The sequence below is a fragment of the Pongo abelii genome, chromosome 9 (genome assembly GCF_028885655.2).
Source record: "Pongo abelii isolate AG06213 chromosome 9, NHGRI_mPonAbe1-v2.0_pri, whole genome shotgun sequence".
NCBI classification, from domain to species: domain Eukaryota; kingdom Metazoa; phylum Chordata; class Mammalia; order Primates; family Hominidae; genus Pongo; species Pongo abelii.
The window spans coordinates 109,241,462-109,258,176 of record NC_071994.2 but is presented as its reverse complement, the minus strand read 5'-3'; positions in this window follow the sequence as shown (position 1 = coordinate 109,258,176).

The following is a 16,715-nucleotide window of genomic DNA, read 5'->3' as shown; positions in this document are numbered from 1 at the left end:
ATTGCTTTTACCATGAGGTAAAGTTGAACATACTAATGCAGAAAAATGCTCACAATAGAGCAAGTGGCTGGAGCAGAAATCAGAAGAGTTATAGTAGGAGTCCAATTTTTGTTTAAATACATATACACATTATATATAATAAATGAACTATAATACATAAATATATGCATTTATAATCCATATACATATTGTGTGTATATTTGGAGAGAAAGAGAGCAAATACATATATTTAAGAGAGAAAATATGCTAAAATGAGAGAAAAATACATGACAAACTTTTAGCAGAGGGATTGTGGGGAAAGATGAAAATTGGGAAATGAGACATTCGCTTGATAGATATAAATTTTCTTGCTTTTAAAAAATAGACGTATACTGCTTTTGCAAAGGAAAAGTAATACTGCTTTCAAATTGCTTCTATTTGCACAATATCCAATTCTCCCCAAGGCTGTCCAATCTTTATTACACCTGTTATTGATACACTGCAGGATTTGGACAGGGATGGAGTTCAGTGGTGATTGCTTCCCTGTCTACTATTATAAAATGTCATTACCTCAAAAAATTCTGCCTAAAATTCAAGCCTAAGTGTATGTACCTTCCACTCAGAACTTGTCAGATTCTTGCCGTCTGTATTTCCATAGTACATATCCGGATAGGATCTCCTCCCAGAGTTTCCAGCTGTTCCCAGAAGTGCAAACCTACTGCTCCTGCTGCTGCTGCTGCTGCGCATTGCACCTGCCTGCAGCTGTCAGGTTTACGAAGTGAGCTAGTAAACCCTTCCCCAGGAAAAGCCGACATTCTGTAAAAAAATCAATTATAAATCACTGCACAAATAGGATCCAAAGGATAATTTTGCAAACAATAATAACCAAAATCATTAAACCCCATACTTGGAGAGTATACTTTTTGTTGTACTTTTTTTGGGTCCATTTCTCTTTTGGTTCTTACATAACTTCATGAATTAAGAAAGGCAAGAACATAGAGTCCCTGGTTATTGCTACTTTGCATTTCACTGATCTGCTCATATAACTCTGCTAAAAATCCTTACACTTCATTTTTTCCTGATTAATTTGCTTAATCATCAATTCACCTGCAATCTCCAAAAATGCTCAGTGCTTGGCTATCTAGGGAACATAGCTGAAATAAGCATTTTTCTTCTCCTTTTCTTCTGAGAGGAAACACAGTATAGGAAGAGCATGGGGTTTGGAGTCAGATTTGTGATCTAATCTTGGCTCTGCCACTTACTAACTCATGCAGACTTGGTCAAATGACTTAATCTTCTAAGCCTCAACTTTCCCATTGTAAAACAGGTTATAATTTCTAATTAATCGGGCTGTTGTGAGGATTGTGTAAGAACCTGAGATAAAGCAGCTGCTTCAAAGAAACGTCAGCATTTGGAACCTTGGCAAAATCTTTTCCCTGGCCCCATCTGCTGGAGATAAAGAGTAAAGTCGTGTTTATAATTAAGCAAAATATAGAGCTTTCAGTATGTAACTGTTCTGTGATCCAACATCATTTAAAGAAATTCATAGTATTGAAAAGCAAGAATTAACTATCAATCTTCCTGTGTTATGGTAAGAGTCACACAGCTAACTGGTAGAAGAACTTCTGACTTAGAACCATAAAACCAAAATGGAAGCTTGGTAGAAGAACGGATATGTATGAGTGGAAGTAACAGAGACCAACAGACCCATCAGGAGGCAATGGCTGTCACCTCATTTGCTAGAGGTGGTGGAAGTGGAAACAGACAGATTCTAAGAGTCTGTTAAAAGAATGTAACCCATGGCTGGGCATGGTGTCCCATGCCTGTAATCCCAGCACTTTGGTAGGCCAAGGTAGGCAGATCACCTGAGGTCAGGAGTTCGAGACCAGCCTGGCCAACATGGCGAAACCCCGTCTCTACTAAAAATACAAAAATTAGCCAGGCATGGTGGTGGGTGCCTGTAATCCCAGTTACTGGAGGGCCTGAGGCAAGAGAATCACTTGAACCTGGGAGACGGAGGTTGCAGTGAGCCGAGATTACACCACTGCACTCCAGCCTGGGCAACAGAGTGAGACTCTGTCTCAAAAAAGAAGAAAAGAATGTAACCCAAATGGCAGCTAAAGTCACCTTGTCCTTTGAGGTTTAGATGAAATTGGTTTAGGCTACTTCAATATATAGGAAATTCAATATCTTTCCTAAAGTTTCTGTACATTTCTAGGGGCCCACATGGTCGCTTTTGGCTCCCTTTCTATTTTGGGTGAAATCTCTTTGTCATCTTCAAACCCCTGTGGTTCTTTTTGTCTCTGCTTCATAGAAATTCAGATATAGGGCCCAGCATGGTGGCTCACGTCTGTAATCCCAGCACTTTGGGAGGCCGAGGTGGGCAGATCACCAGGTCAGGAAATCGAGACCATCCTGGCTAACAAGGTGAAATGCCGTCTCTACTAAAAATACAAAAAATAAGCCAGTAGTGGTGGGGGGCGCCTGTAGTCCCAGCTACTCAGGAAGCTGAGGCAGGAGAATGGCGTGAACCTGGGAGGGGTAGCTTGCAGTGAGCCTAGATTGTGCCACTGCACTCCAGCCTGGGCAACAGAGAGAGACTCCATCTCAAAAGAAAATAAGAAAAGAAAAGAAATTCAGATATAGACCCAGCTCAACACTGAATATTTTTGTATTAAAAAAACTTTGCTAAAGGTTTGAAGTAATGATGTTATACAGTGCTGCTAAGTAAGCCATTTAAACTAAACATTAGACAGCCATGCTCTGACAAGTTCTAAGTAGCCTGACACCCACAATTCTTCATTAGGAGACTTTCTCTGGAGACTCCAGCTTCCCACTTTGTTGCCTAAATCCCTTTCTCCCTTGAGTCTCTATTACTTCTTAATTCCTATCCTTTATTGTATAGAAAATGTCTGTTTTCCACCGACTCCTCAGCTCTGGACTTGCATTTGCATAACCGAACATTCATTAATAAGATCTGTTAAAAATCAAGGTTCAGGCTGGGCGCGGGGGTTCACGACTGTAATCCCAGCATTTTGGGACGCCAAGGCGGGTGGATCACTTGAGGTCAGGAGTCTGAGACCAGCCTGGCCAACATGGTGAAACCCAGTCTCTACTAAAAATACAAAAATTAGCCTGGCATGGTGGCGAGTGTCTGTAATCCCGGCTACTCAGGAAGCTGAAGCAGGACCATTGCTTGAACCTGGGAGGCAGAGATTGCAGTGAGCCGAGACTGCACGATTGCACTCCAGCCTGGGCAGCAAGTGGAAAACTTCATCAATTCTGAGTGTTACCATTCTGTAAATAAACAAACTACCAGAGACTAAAGTTTCAGCTGTGCCTTGCTTTTCATACCCAAAAGCCTCTGTAAATGAAAGGAAGCAGTACAGATATTTACATTCCCCCTGAAATATATAGTGCCAATTCTCACCACAGTTCCCTCCCAAACTCACATATAAACCCAGAAGGCAGAAGTAGTTGCAGTTCATTTTGACTTCAAATTGCATTTTTTTCATTCTACTACCCAAAGAAACCATACAAATTGAGACTGATTACCTGTAAAGATTAAAGAAGAAAGAAAAGTAAAAAATAAAGAATATTAGCACAAAACTCAGGAAATTGGAAGGAGAGGCCATTGAGAAGCATGACGAAGTGTTTAATTTTGTGTACGTTGGACCTGAAGTCCCTTGTGTTGACTACACGGACATTTTAAGTAGTGAGCTGGACATCCAGGCTCAAAGCAGGAGGGTGAGGGCAGTACTGAAGCTTGGATGACATAGAGATCAACATAAAAGTGACAACTAAAACTATGAGAAAAGCCGTGCTTTTCAAAGAGAAAGGAATGAAAGGAAATAAGGAAAGAACAAAGACTGAGCCTTAGGCAATGCCTACAACGCCAGTTGGTGGGAGAAAGAGAAAAACAATGACACAAGAAGGAGCCTAAGCATTGTAGTGATTGGAAGAAAATCAAAAGAGCATCAAAACCATGTGTCGTCCCAAAGGCACAAGAAGAGAGAACTTCAAGTAAGAGTAGTTGGTAATATCAGAGGCTCAAGGTAGGACAAGAATAATCACCTCAAAAGTTCTGCAGAAAGGCATAATTTTCTTAACACTTTAGTTTTGTAGTGTGTTGGGAATGAATTTCAGTTGCAAGGTGGTAGTGGCAGCAGTAGTAGCATTGCTTAACATTAATTGGGCATTTAATGTATGTCCAGGGTTACCAGGTTAAAAAGCTGAGTCCTCATGTAAATTTAAATTTTAGACAAATAACGAATAATTGTTAGGATATATTCCATCTCAGATAAATAATGACTAACTATTAGTATAACTATGTCTAATTTCAGATAACCTGAAATTTAAATTTAACTGGGCATCCTGTATTTTTATTTGTTAAATCTGGCAACCCTACATACACCAAGCACTATGCTGAACATTTTGCATACCTAACTCATTTAATCCTTTTAACAGTTTTATCTGTTCTTTGCATACCTGATTTCTATTCTTGAATCAGTTTTAGGTAACATTCAGCTCACAATTTCCTAGTCAGTTTATTTTCCAATTTCATGGAATTTTATCCTATGTATGCATATTTAGCAAAGACTCATAAAAAACCCCTTTGCAGATTTATGGAGCTCCTTTCTGGTATAATTTTCTCCTTGTCAGAGCTCTCCTCTGAAACTTCCAGCTACTTCAAACTGCCTGAACTCTGATCTTCATCTCATCCCAAGAGACCATTATGATCTGCTTAGAATGTCCCTCCTTGCTACACATTCAAGAATGTGCCTCTAGCCAAAATGCCAGTGTAGTCATCAGGCTAACCTCATTTGTTTCTTTTCTCTCAGGGATCATGGTCTTATGCTTCTGGTTGTTTAATGTCTGAAAACAGTTGTTTTATAGGCTTTTTCAAGTTTTCTAGTAGTTTAAGACAAAGTTAAATCCAGTCCCTTTACTTCATCATGGACAGAAACAGAATCTGTCATATCATGGTTTAATCTGGAATAATTAATTCTTCAGTCTTATTGTTTTTCTTAACACTCATTTTTGAAGAGTACAGACCAGTTGTTTTTAAACTGTTGGTCAATCTGGTTAGTCTAATCCATTTCCCTGTACTAGATTCACCAACTCTCAGTACAAATATCAGAGGCATATGATGAATTGATCATTTTTGCAATATATATTTGGGTTCTCTTCACTCCTTTGATGCAGGATTTTTTACTCCTTGGTTCAGCTTAATCTGGGTTCTTGTCTCACAACCAGGAAAAATTAGGCACACAGACACATTGAAAGGTGAGGAGGGCAGAATTCATTTAGCAAAAGGAAAGCTCTCAACACAAACAGGGGTCCTGCATGCAGGTTTCCACCTCACAAATTGAGTATCAGGGCACCACACACAAGTTGAAGAGGCCAGGCTCCTCCCCAGCATAAGGCAGAAATTCCTGGTGGCTCCACCCTATTCCCCGAGTGCCCATGCGGACCCTTACTCTGAGCCACTCCACACTGATTTAATTCCATTATTGCTCGTGTGTTAATGGATGGAATTTTTCACTGTAGGCATGTTTATGCAAGCTCCCATGCACAGTGATGTGGGCAGGTTGGAGGTTCTCCAGGGACCTTTCCCTATTTGCCTAGGCATTTGGCTGTTTCCTGCCTCTATCACCTTGAAATTGTGACAGACTGAAACTGCTTAGCTCTCCCTAGTGGTTAAAATGTATGATCAGACTAATTACCGGAAAAAGCAGTTTGATTAACTGATTAAGTCTATTTGAGGAAAAATTAAAATCCAGGACCGAAATATTGACACAATGGCAAGAAAACAGATCAGCTAATGAAAAGCCATAATGTTAATTATCTAGTACAATAAAAAGTAACTGCCTGAGAAAGACAGTTGTAGTATTTCTTCCTCAGGCTTACATCTGATCTTTTTTCCTAATAAAATCTCACATTTTCCCAAAATGTTTAGCCTTTTCTTGGTATTTATTTATCTTTAGTTGTTCAACAGATGAAATATATATATTTAATATATACTATTATTATAAATATATTATTGCATTAAATATAATAAATATATGTGAAATATATATCTTGAAATATGTGAAATATATTTGTTGATGAAATATATATATATTTTCTAGATGAATACTAATACATATTGAATAGAAGAAAGAGACATCTGTATACTTCCATAGAGCACATTATCCTAAAAATATCACTTGGTATTGTATGATAAATAGCATTTTATTAATATTTATACTAATAGAAAATGATTATAGCTTTTTATATTTTCTTTATAAAATCAAAATATGTGACTTCATATTTTTATTCGATCAAAGTTTGACTTCTTTCCCGCTCTGTGATTCATAGCTCTTGATAGATAAGAGGTTCTCAATGGTTGGTGTATGTACTGCCCCATTTACAATGGCAGTTTTCATTAAAAATTATAAATGAGGATATAAAATGTCTTAAAAGCATCATTTGAATAATAAAATCAAATACATTGCTAAGATATCAGCTGTTACAGTTTTTATGCTAAAAAACAGAATATCATTTAACATAGTTGTCAGCACAGCATTCACCTTAACTAGACAGTATTCTCTTCATCACTGTCTCTTCTCCTGTCTGGTAAAGGGGATATCACAATGCCCCCAAAGCAAAATAAAAAATGTTTGATTCTGACACTGTGTTCCTCTCTTCTAACACTAATCTTGCATGTGGCTAAGATTTAATACAAAACTAGCCCAATAGTGTTCTTTTTGCCAATCCTAATATTAATTTTCAAAAGCACATTTTAATCTAAAGTGGCATGCTGGAGCCACTTCATGATACAGTGAGCACTGGCTGTGTATGGAAGCTAACTATCTCAACTATGCAAATGAAGCTGTAACGTCTGTAATTAGAAGGGATCTCACTGTAAATCATTTGATGTGAATAAGCATCTTCATTGCACTTCAGGAAAGGCTTTTTAATTAACAAGGTCTAATAATTTTAAAGGCTTAATGAACAATTACACTAAAACCAATGATAGCACCAAGATGATTCATCATAATTTACTGTTTTTTTTTTCCTCAGATGTGATTTCTAATTATAGTGTAGGCAGGATCATGATTGAGGTTCTACCCTTATCAATATACCATTTTCATTACAAAATGAATCCTCCTTCTGCCTAATGATATGCATTCTAACTAATGGGAAAGAGAAAGATGAAAAAAGCTTATATTTATTAAATATCAGTAATATAAAAGTTTTCTTATACATTGACTTACCATACACACACACACACACACACGTGAAATATGAGGAAATGCATATATGTTCAGAAACTTCTCCAAAGGTTACAGAGATAACGAGTGAAAGAATTTGGGTTGAACACAGACTTAACAGACTTTAGGTCTAACACCCTTTCCACTATATTACACTGTCTCTTATTTTTATAATATTGTAGTTATGTATTGTCATTAATTCAACATCCAAAACTAGTACTTTAACTTCCATTTCTATTTCTGCATTTTGACAGAGAATTGACTCTCATTTTTAATTTTTAATTTAAGGTGATTTTATTTGTTTCCAATGAAAGACACTCTTTATTTAGTATGTCATATGAATTTTAGATGTTCAGCTAATTTATATATAAAAAAATTTATTGATAGCTACCTATTTCTGTTAAAATTATTGCTGTCTTCATTACATCCATGACTTCTGCTCATTGTCTGAACAAAAAGGTCAATATGGCTTTCCTGTGTCCCCTAATAACACTCACCATTGTCTCGTGAACTCTGAAACTTCTGTATTTACTGCAGTTTTTCTCCATTCACTGCCAAGCTAGTTCATTAGCTTGTCCTATAAGCAAACAGGTTTCAGCATTTCAAAGATTTTCTAAACACAATGCAAATATATAGATGTGGTACACTTTTCCTGGGAACTCAAGAGCAGAATGTAGTAGCAATTCTTAGCCCAGATAGCCAATGTCTTTGGGTTTTTTCACCATATCTTATCTGTTTTATTCACCATATTATTAGTTGAATGAATTGAATCCATGACTGAGGACCCTCATTTGTTCTTGACTTTTCAATTAGAAGGTTTGTATTATAAAACCAAACTGCCAGAAATCCCAAAATACGTAGTAATGACATATTAGAACTGATAATGTAGAATTGGCCCCTCTCTTAATTTAAATCTTCCAAGCTATGATAATCTGAACAATAAGCAAATAAATAAAATTTTCATTGTTTATTCTGCCCTTAATGGGAACTTATTTAATATCAGTAAAATTAGATCTGAACCTGTAAGGTAATAATAAATAAATAACTGGACAATAAACATAAGGAAAGATTATCTTCCAACCACATTCACATCCCCATGCCAAGCACAAATGTGTCAGTTGGGAAATCTAATCTCTCCAGGGAACTAAGATCATCAAATGGTGTGGGCTCCATTAAAGGCTTCACATTTTACGTTAAATTTACCCATGGCCCCAACAAGTTAAAACTCCACAGCTCATATACAAGTGCAATGTAACTCAGATTCTTATTAAATTGACTCAAAACATTTTAAAATGAAAACAATCATTCTAAAAGAAAATGTGCTCTGCAAATGAAAATGGTAAAATCAAAACAGTGGTTCTAATATACCCAAGTCCAAGAGTTGATCCAAAAGAAAACCACAAAAGGCCCAAAGGAAAACAGCAACACTAACCACTTTGCATAGCAGCTCCCAGTCAGTGAAGACTAATTACAAACTAGCCATCCCATATTCCTATGAAATGAAAACATAGTCAGTGTAATTGGAGAGTAGATAGTTAAGTCCTCTTCATCTAGCTCCGTATTAATAAAAAGAAGCTATTTCCTTCACTATTTGAAAATGTACCATGATGTCATGTTAAGCAAGTCATACATGTTTAATGATAGAGCCTATCAGAAAGGAAATTTAAATCCTAGACCCTGTATCAACAACAAGAAAAATGGGACATGTAGATCTTGCCTCTCTCCTGACCACACTGTCTCCCTATCTTCTCCCCATAGTTTACTGGCATATGTTGGGTAACAGACAAGCACTATGCCAGGCACCACAACAATATAAAAAGGCACAGACATGGTCTTTAACATGCTTTTGCAGATTTCATAAGTTGTAGGGGCTGGGGTCATGGGTGGGGGATGGGAAGAAAGGCAGGAAAAGAAAATTACCATTTATTTCTAGCAAGAAGCCAAATCGTATAGCAGTTAATATGGGCTCTGGATCCAGATCACATTGAGTTCACATCCCAGTACTACCACCTACTAGTTTTGTGATCTTGAGTAAATTACCTAAGTGTGTTTCAGTTTCCTTATATGTAGAATAGGGTGATATTAAGTCTACCCATACCCTAATATAGGATAAACAATGAAACATATGATGTAAGCCTTCAATAAATATTTACCACTAACACCAGATACTACATGTCTAGTGCCATCCCAAGTGCTTTTGGAAGCACTCACTTTTGACATTCACATGACCCATAATGACCATTATGGTAGTTACCCTATTATACAGATGTGAAATTGGGCATGCAGAAAATTCAAATTTATTGTCAAATGATACATAGTAAATGGTAGGGTTAATTGGAACTCAGATATGGAATATTGAAGGCACCCAAAAAATATATTTTGAACAAATAAATGAAACAGTTCTGGAGCTTATATTGGCAAAGCTCATACTCTTTTCACTATATGTTCCTATCTGACATGTAAATAACTATAAAGCATTTTACCACGTGCCAGCTCTAATAAATTTTTAAAGAGCTATAGAAATCCAGTCAATGTTTCCATACTGTGTTAGTCAGGGTTCTCCAAAAACATTTATTATAGAGGCTGAGAAGTCCCAAGCAAGCTGATAAGTAGTTCCATCCAAGTCTGAACACCTAAGAACAGGAATGCCATTGGTGTGAGTTCCAGTTCAAAAGCCAGCAGGCTCAAGACCCAAGTAGAGCCAATGTTTCAGTGTCTGAGTCCAAACACTAATGTTTCATCTTAAGCAGTCAGGCAGGAGGAGGTCCTTCTTATTTATGACAGAATCAGCCTTTTTGTTCTATTCACATCTTCAATTAAGTCCATCCACATTGGTGAGGATAATCTGCTTTGCTTAGTCCACCAATTCAAATGTGAGTCTTATCCAGAAACACCCTCACAGACATACCCACAATAATGTTTGGTCAAATGTCTGGGCACCTCAAGGCTCAGTCAAATTGACACAAAAATTAACCATTACACATACTTCAAAAACAAACCTAAGCTGGAGCTTTTATAACATGACTTAACAAGATTTCCCTTCCATTTAAGATAGACCTGATTAACTCATGTCCTAATTAACTCTCCTGAAAGTGAACTGCAAATTGATTTAATCTTGTTTTCTTCACATTGGTCTGCTCCTCTCTTGTAATCAAGAACACACCTTTAGGGTAATTATAATTTGCCATACAATTATGTTCAGAAAACTGAGTTTTCAAAATTCTGTTATAGCAAGAAAAAAAGGACAACACATTTTGCCATATAAGATGATGGATACTACAAATCACCCTAGGCTCACAGGGCATGCTTGGTGCCCAAACTCAGATTTACTCTTAGATCTGGCTCTTGACCCCAGATATTGTATCACTTGTCCTCCATTTCTCAGTCTTCCCAGCTCAAGACCTTAAGATTCTAGCGTGTGTAGCTTCTGAACCTATTTACTTATTTGTTCAAAATATATTTACTGGGTGTCTTCAATATTACAGGCATTGTTTTGGTCTCTGGGGAGGCAGCCGTCAATAAAACAAAGTCCCTGCTTGCATGGAGATAAACGTTCTAGTGGAAAAAGATGTCACAGGTGTGACTAGCTAGGGATGATGTTGTTGGCGATAAAGGAATTTACCAAGACAGTCATAGGTAACGAAAGGCAGATTTATTACAGAAAATATAAAAATATGTTGCAAGTTTGCAACAGGCAGCACAGCAGAGAAGGGGCTATCTGCAAAGAGGCAGGGGCTAGAGGGAAGTTTTATAGGGTCTTGACAGAGGGGGCTGCATGCTGAACCAGGTGGTGCTGTTGGGGCTATGTGTGGAAGGAGGTCATTGTGTCCATGGGTTGTTTGTAATTAGCTACCTCTCAGAACAATTGTTCATTGTTCTTCCCCACCTGGGGCCCTTCCAAACATGGGGCACCTTCCTTGTTGTTGCTTATTTATCTTTATCAGGACTCTACATTCTTCCCCTGACAGAACAACAATGACAAATCTTTGGTATTGGGGTGGATGTCTCACCTTCCAATTGTTTCCTTCTGGCCTGGGGCATAGAGCTGACCCTACCTATGGTTGGTGGTCTGTCAGGAGACCTTGTGTGTTATTGTCCCAGATTGTGGGACCTAGGATATTGGATCTTGCTAGAAGAAGGGACTCATCAGAGAAGGGGAGCATGTCAAGGCAAAACTGGTGTCCAGCTGAATCTAGGAGAGATTTGCAAAGGTAGCAGGCGTCACTGGGGGGAGACTGATATTCTGTTTGCAGCATCATTTGAAGGTAAAACTGCTGAATTCTAGAAGATAAAAGTTTGTTTCTTAACCCAGTTACCGAAAAGGCAAAAAAGTCTTTTGCAGTGTGGCTGTTTTTCCTTATTGGAAGCCCATTTAGATAACCTAGAAGTTAAACTTGATTAAAAAATGTTTCAATTTCATTAGACTCAGGAAGAATGTGTTCAGGGTTATGAGTATAGCAGGGGAAGACATGACTCTTAGGAACAACACGAGAAGTTTATTTTTTATTACATTGAGAACTTAGACATATCAAGAAAAGCCATGGTACAGAATTAAATTATGTTAGAGGAAAAAATTGCTTAATTTTTTGACCTTCAAGATGGAACATTTTAGCCTTAGGCCATAATAACAGTTAGAAGAGGAAAAAGTTACAGGAGCTGACAAAAACTGGAGAGATTTATTATCTTAGGCCTTATCCAGGGGAGAAAAAGCTGAAAGTAGCAGAACACTGCAAAAATTGAACTTCTGAGATATGGTACTAAGAAGTTGCTTAAAGAAACACTTATAAGAGTAAAACTTCTTACAATTTTATCAAGAGCAGATTAATATCTTAAGAAAACCTAGCTTTAACATAAGGGACAATCATTATAAAGACTGCCTAAATAATCTCCTTTCAATTATAACCAACTTAATCACATGTAAAATTCCTCTCATAAATTCCCCTTCATGAACCTTCTCACAACTTACACAGACCATCTATGACATGCTTGGACTTTCTGACTTGTCCTACAGAATTTTGCTCTCGTTGCCCAGGCTGGAGTGCAGTGGTGCAATCTTGGCTCACCACAACCTCCACCTCCCGGGTTCAAGTGATTCTCCTGTCTCAGCCTCCTGAGTAGCTGGGATTACAGTCATGTGCCACCACCCCCTGCTAATTTTGTATTTTTAGTAGACACAGGGTTTCTCCATGTTGGTCAGGCTGGTCTTGAACTCCCGACCTCAGGTGATCTGCCTGCCTTGGACTCCCAAAGTGCTGGGATTACAGGTGTGAGCCACCACGTCTGGCCAACATCTTTCTTTTTAAACAACCAGTCATTTTACTTTAGGACAAGAATTTATCCTAGAAGATCCTTTCTCATATAAAATCTCTTATTTATAACCTTTTTTACCACAATATCACTTTACCTTTATAACATTTTATGTCTCTCTTATTTCCTGATTCCCTTTAACTTGTTTTATATACAGCCTTTAAGTAAACTTTAAATTAGACAAAAATTATTTTCCTTTTGTTAGGAAGTTAAGGTTTGTACTGCATGATGCTGTGTGAGCTCTGTGAAGGAGGAGCAAATGAGGAGGTTATCTATGTACTATAGAAGTCACCCTCCCTCAAGAGATTGCTGAGATTTTTTGCTAGGACTTGTTTGAGTAAGTGTGGGCTATGTTGAAACCCCTGAGATAGGACTATATAGGTGCAAGTTATTGGTTAAAGATTTAGGTAGCTTTCACAGGAGAAAGAGACCTATTAGAGGGAAACATGAATTCAAAGGTTAGGTAAATATTAAGCAGGTACCCATCTTGGAAAGTATATGTTTGCCCCAAAGGGGTTTGGGGTAATGAGACATTACCAGGGACTGGTGGGAGAATGGTACTTGGTCCCTTAAGTAATACAAAGGGTGAAAATTTTTTCTTTTCAAGGGAGGGGATACAGCTTGCCCTCAGTAACTGACAGGATTTGGTGGAAAGTTGCTCAGAGACGATTAGGATAGAATAGGCAGTTCTTTAACCCAGAAGGGAAATTTATAATTTTATTTGCCACCTCCAGAGTTGCCCTTAGCTTTGTCTTGCTGATGATGATGTCTGATTTGGAAGCCAGCTAAAGCAGAGAGCCCCTTCAGCTCAAGGCCACTGGGGGTTGAGATTCTGTCCCAGGGGCCCTTCAGCCTTCAGAGCAGTCCTGTTTCCAGTGGCTGAGCTTGTGGTATGGGGGCAAGCCATGTGGGACTTTTTCCCATTTATTTCACTGGGGCAGTTTGCTCTCCAGTGGCCTGGCCTTCTGCACTGATGGCAGTTACCTGGGGGAGTGTCCTTAGGTCAACTTGGAGGGGGCTGGGGAATTGTAAAGCAGCCAACAGTTGAGCTGTCCCTGCATTTTTCTTTCTTCTTAGACCTGTCCTCCTTATTCTGCTCTCAGTTATAAAAGATTGAGGAGGCTAATTTGAGGGTTTTATGCATAAGGGCCATGCTGTATTATACATGAAAATTAGATGTTTCTTTCTGAGAGTCAGAATGTCAAATTTATCCCAATATTTTAGTATGCAACCCAGGGATGAGTCCAAAGGAAGAGACAAGATTTTTCCTGTGGTAGGACTGAAAAATAATGAGCCGCTGGGGGCTAATGCCCACTGAGACACAAACCACACTTTTTCTTGGGATGTCCCATCAAGGAAAATGGTTCCACTTATGTCCACTGAGGGACTCAGATGCACTTTCTTTCTTTTTTTTTTTTTTTGTTTTGAGACAGAGGCTCACCTGTCACCAGGCTGGAGTGCAGTGGCATGATCTCGGCTCACTGCAACCTCCACCTCCCAGGTTCAAGCAATTCTCCTGCCTCAGCCTCATGAGTAGCTGGGACTACAGGTGTGCACCACCACTCCCAGCTAATTTTTGTATTTTTAGTAGAAATGGGGTTTCACCATGTTGGCCAGGATGGTCTTGATCTCCTGACCTCGTGATCCACCCGTCTCAGCCTCCCAAAGTGCTGGGATTACAGGCGTGAGCCAACACCCAACCTCATATGCACTTTCTAAAGGGGTGTCCCACCTATTCGAAAGGACCTGTTGGTGCTGGGGCCTTATGCTAGATGGCCAGTTCAGGTACATGGTTATGCTAGGTGATCAGCCCAGATATGAGGAAAAAGGGTAAAGGAAAAACTCAGCCTGATGCCAACCCAGGAGAGGGGATGAGAAATGGGAGACTCACCATTCCGAGGCTGTTTGAGGTCACCTGATTTGGGAAGAAGCAGCCAGAGCGGGAGTTCTGGCTGTCTTCATGGGAAAACTTAGAGTAAGAAAGAGGGTCTGAGTCACCTAAAACTTGTGTGAATTCACTCTGGATGAGCTACTGCTGCCAGTCACATCATACATAGGGATTAGGGAGTTTAAACCAGAAAAGAGAGTGATATAGGAGTTAAAAATAAATTACTTAGGCAGATAGTAAAGGTAAGAAAGTCCTTGGTAAGGTTCTCCTTTTAATGAAAAGGAGCCCCCAGATTATTTTCTTTTCTAACAAAGAGCAGCCTGTAAAATCGAGCTGCAGACATAGACAAGCAAGCTGGAAGCTTGCACGGGTGAATGCTGGCAGTTGTGCCAATAGGATAAAGCTCTCTGGGACTAGGCATGATCAAAATGGTGGCTTCATCTTCCCTTCTCTTTGCCAGCCACGTGTACATTAAGGAGCAGACAACATGGTGCCAGTCAAGCAGAAAGCCCATTTGCATAGTAAGATTAAGGTGGGGTGGCCAGCTTCCCTGTATGCTATGTAAATGTCACACCTGGTCCAACCAACCTGTGGGCACTAATTAAATCAGACACCACCTCCTCTAGCCTGTGTATAAAATCTGGTTCTCTCTGCTGTGGGCTGCAAGTCCCATTCGAGCACCTCTCTCTCTTGCAAGGGAGAGAGCTGTCTTTCTTTTGCTTATTCAGCCTCCACTCCTAAACCCACTTCTTGCATCTGCTTCCTTGATTCCCTTGGTGTGAGATGACAAACCCCAGGTATTTACCCCAGACAATGACCCTGCTTCATTTGGGGAGAGAGTCTTCCTCCCTTCTAGGCAAAGCAGACAAACTCTTCACCCTTTGGCCTTTAGGCAACACCAGAGAGCAGACCTGGCCAGTTACCATCAGTTGCCAAAGGGATATTAGAGGCTGGCTGCTGAAAGGCTGAAAAGGGAAAATAAACTTAGGTCCCTCACCCAAAGAGGTGGTGGCAGTCAGACACTTCCACATGGACACCTTTCATTTCCACCAGAGTGCAGCCCTGGCCAGAGACCTTATGTTGTCTCCGTGCTTAGACTCTGTCCTCTAAGGGTCCCGAGTTGGAAAACAGAAAGGGAGAAGGCAGAGAGACCCACATAGGGAGAGAGGTCTTCATATAGTCACTGTATGGACCAGCAAAGTGTCTCAGGTGCAACTAGCTGGGGCCAGTGTCATGGGTGGTAAAGAAATTTGCCAAGACAGTCATGGGTAAAGAAAGGCAGATTTATTAGAGAAAGCATGAAAATATGTTGCAAGGTTGCAACAGGCAGCACAGCAGAGAGGAGGCTGTGTGCAAAGAGGCAGGGGCTGTTGGGAAGTTTTATAGGGTCATGCTGGAAGGGCTAAGTATGAAACAAGGTGTTGCTGCTGGGGCTACGTGTGGAATGAGGTCATTGTGCCTGCAGGTTGTTTGTGATTAGCCATCTCTCAGAAAAATTGTTCATTGTTCTTCCCCACCTGGAGCCCTACCCGACCTGAGGCCCCTTCCTCATTGTTACTTACTTATCTTATCAGAACACTACAGAAGAGATGTAACAAATCATCAGTATATCCAGTGGTGAGCTACATAATGGAGAAAAAGCAACAGGGAAAAAAAAAGATAGTGTATGCCATCTACATAATGTTGCAATTTTACATAAAATGATCAAAGAAAATTTACTGAAAAGATAACAGTTAATCAAACCCACACGTGGAGCCCAATGGAGGAATACTCCAGGCAGAAATAACAGCAAGTGCAAAGACCCTCATGCTGGAAGATGCCTAATGCATTTGAGGAATAGCCAGTAAGACAGAAGTTTGTTGGACAAGTGGAAAGGTGTAGAAGGTGAGGTCAGAAAAGTAAGAAGGAACTAGATTGGGGAACAGAAGAAATCAATATTAATATCTCACAAAATATCAGGAAGGCAAAAAATGCACAAAGAAACATTATATACTGGTAAAATAAACAATAGAATAAGATGGTATGACCCTGTTAACATCATTGCACCTAAGAAGGGTGATTGAAAGTATTTCAAGCAGCAACTGACATAAATACAGAAAAAAAATATGTAAATGAAAAATAGTAATTGGAGATTTTAACACATCTATCTCCGAAACTGGTAGATGAAAGAGACAAAAATGAACAGACATCAAGAATTTGAACATTATTTTAAATATATGGGTGCTAATACACACACACGCACGCACACACACACACAGAAAAGGAGAAAAAGAAATTTATACTCA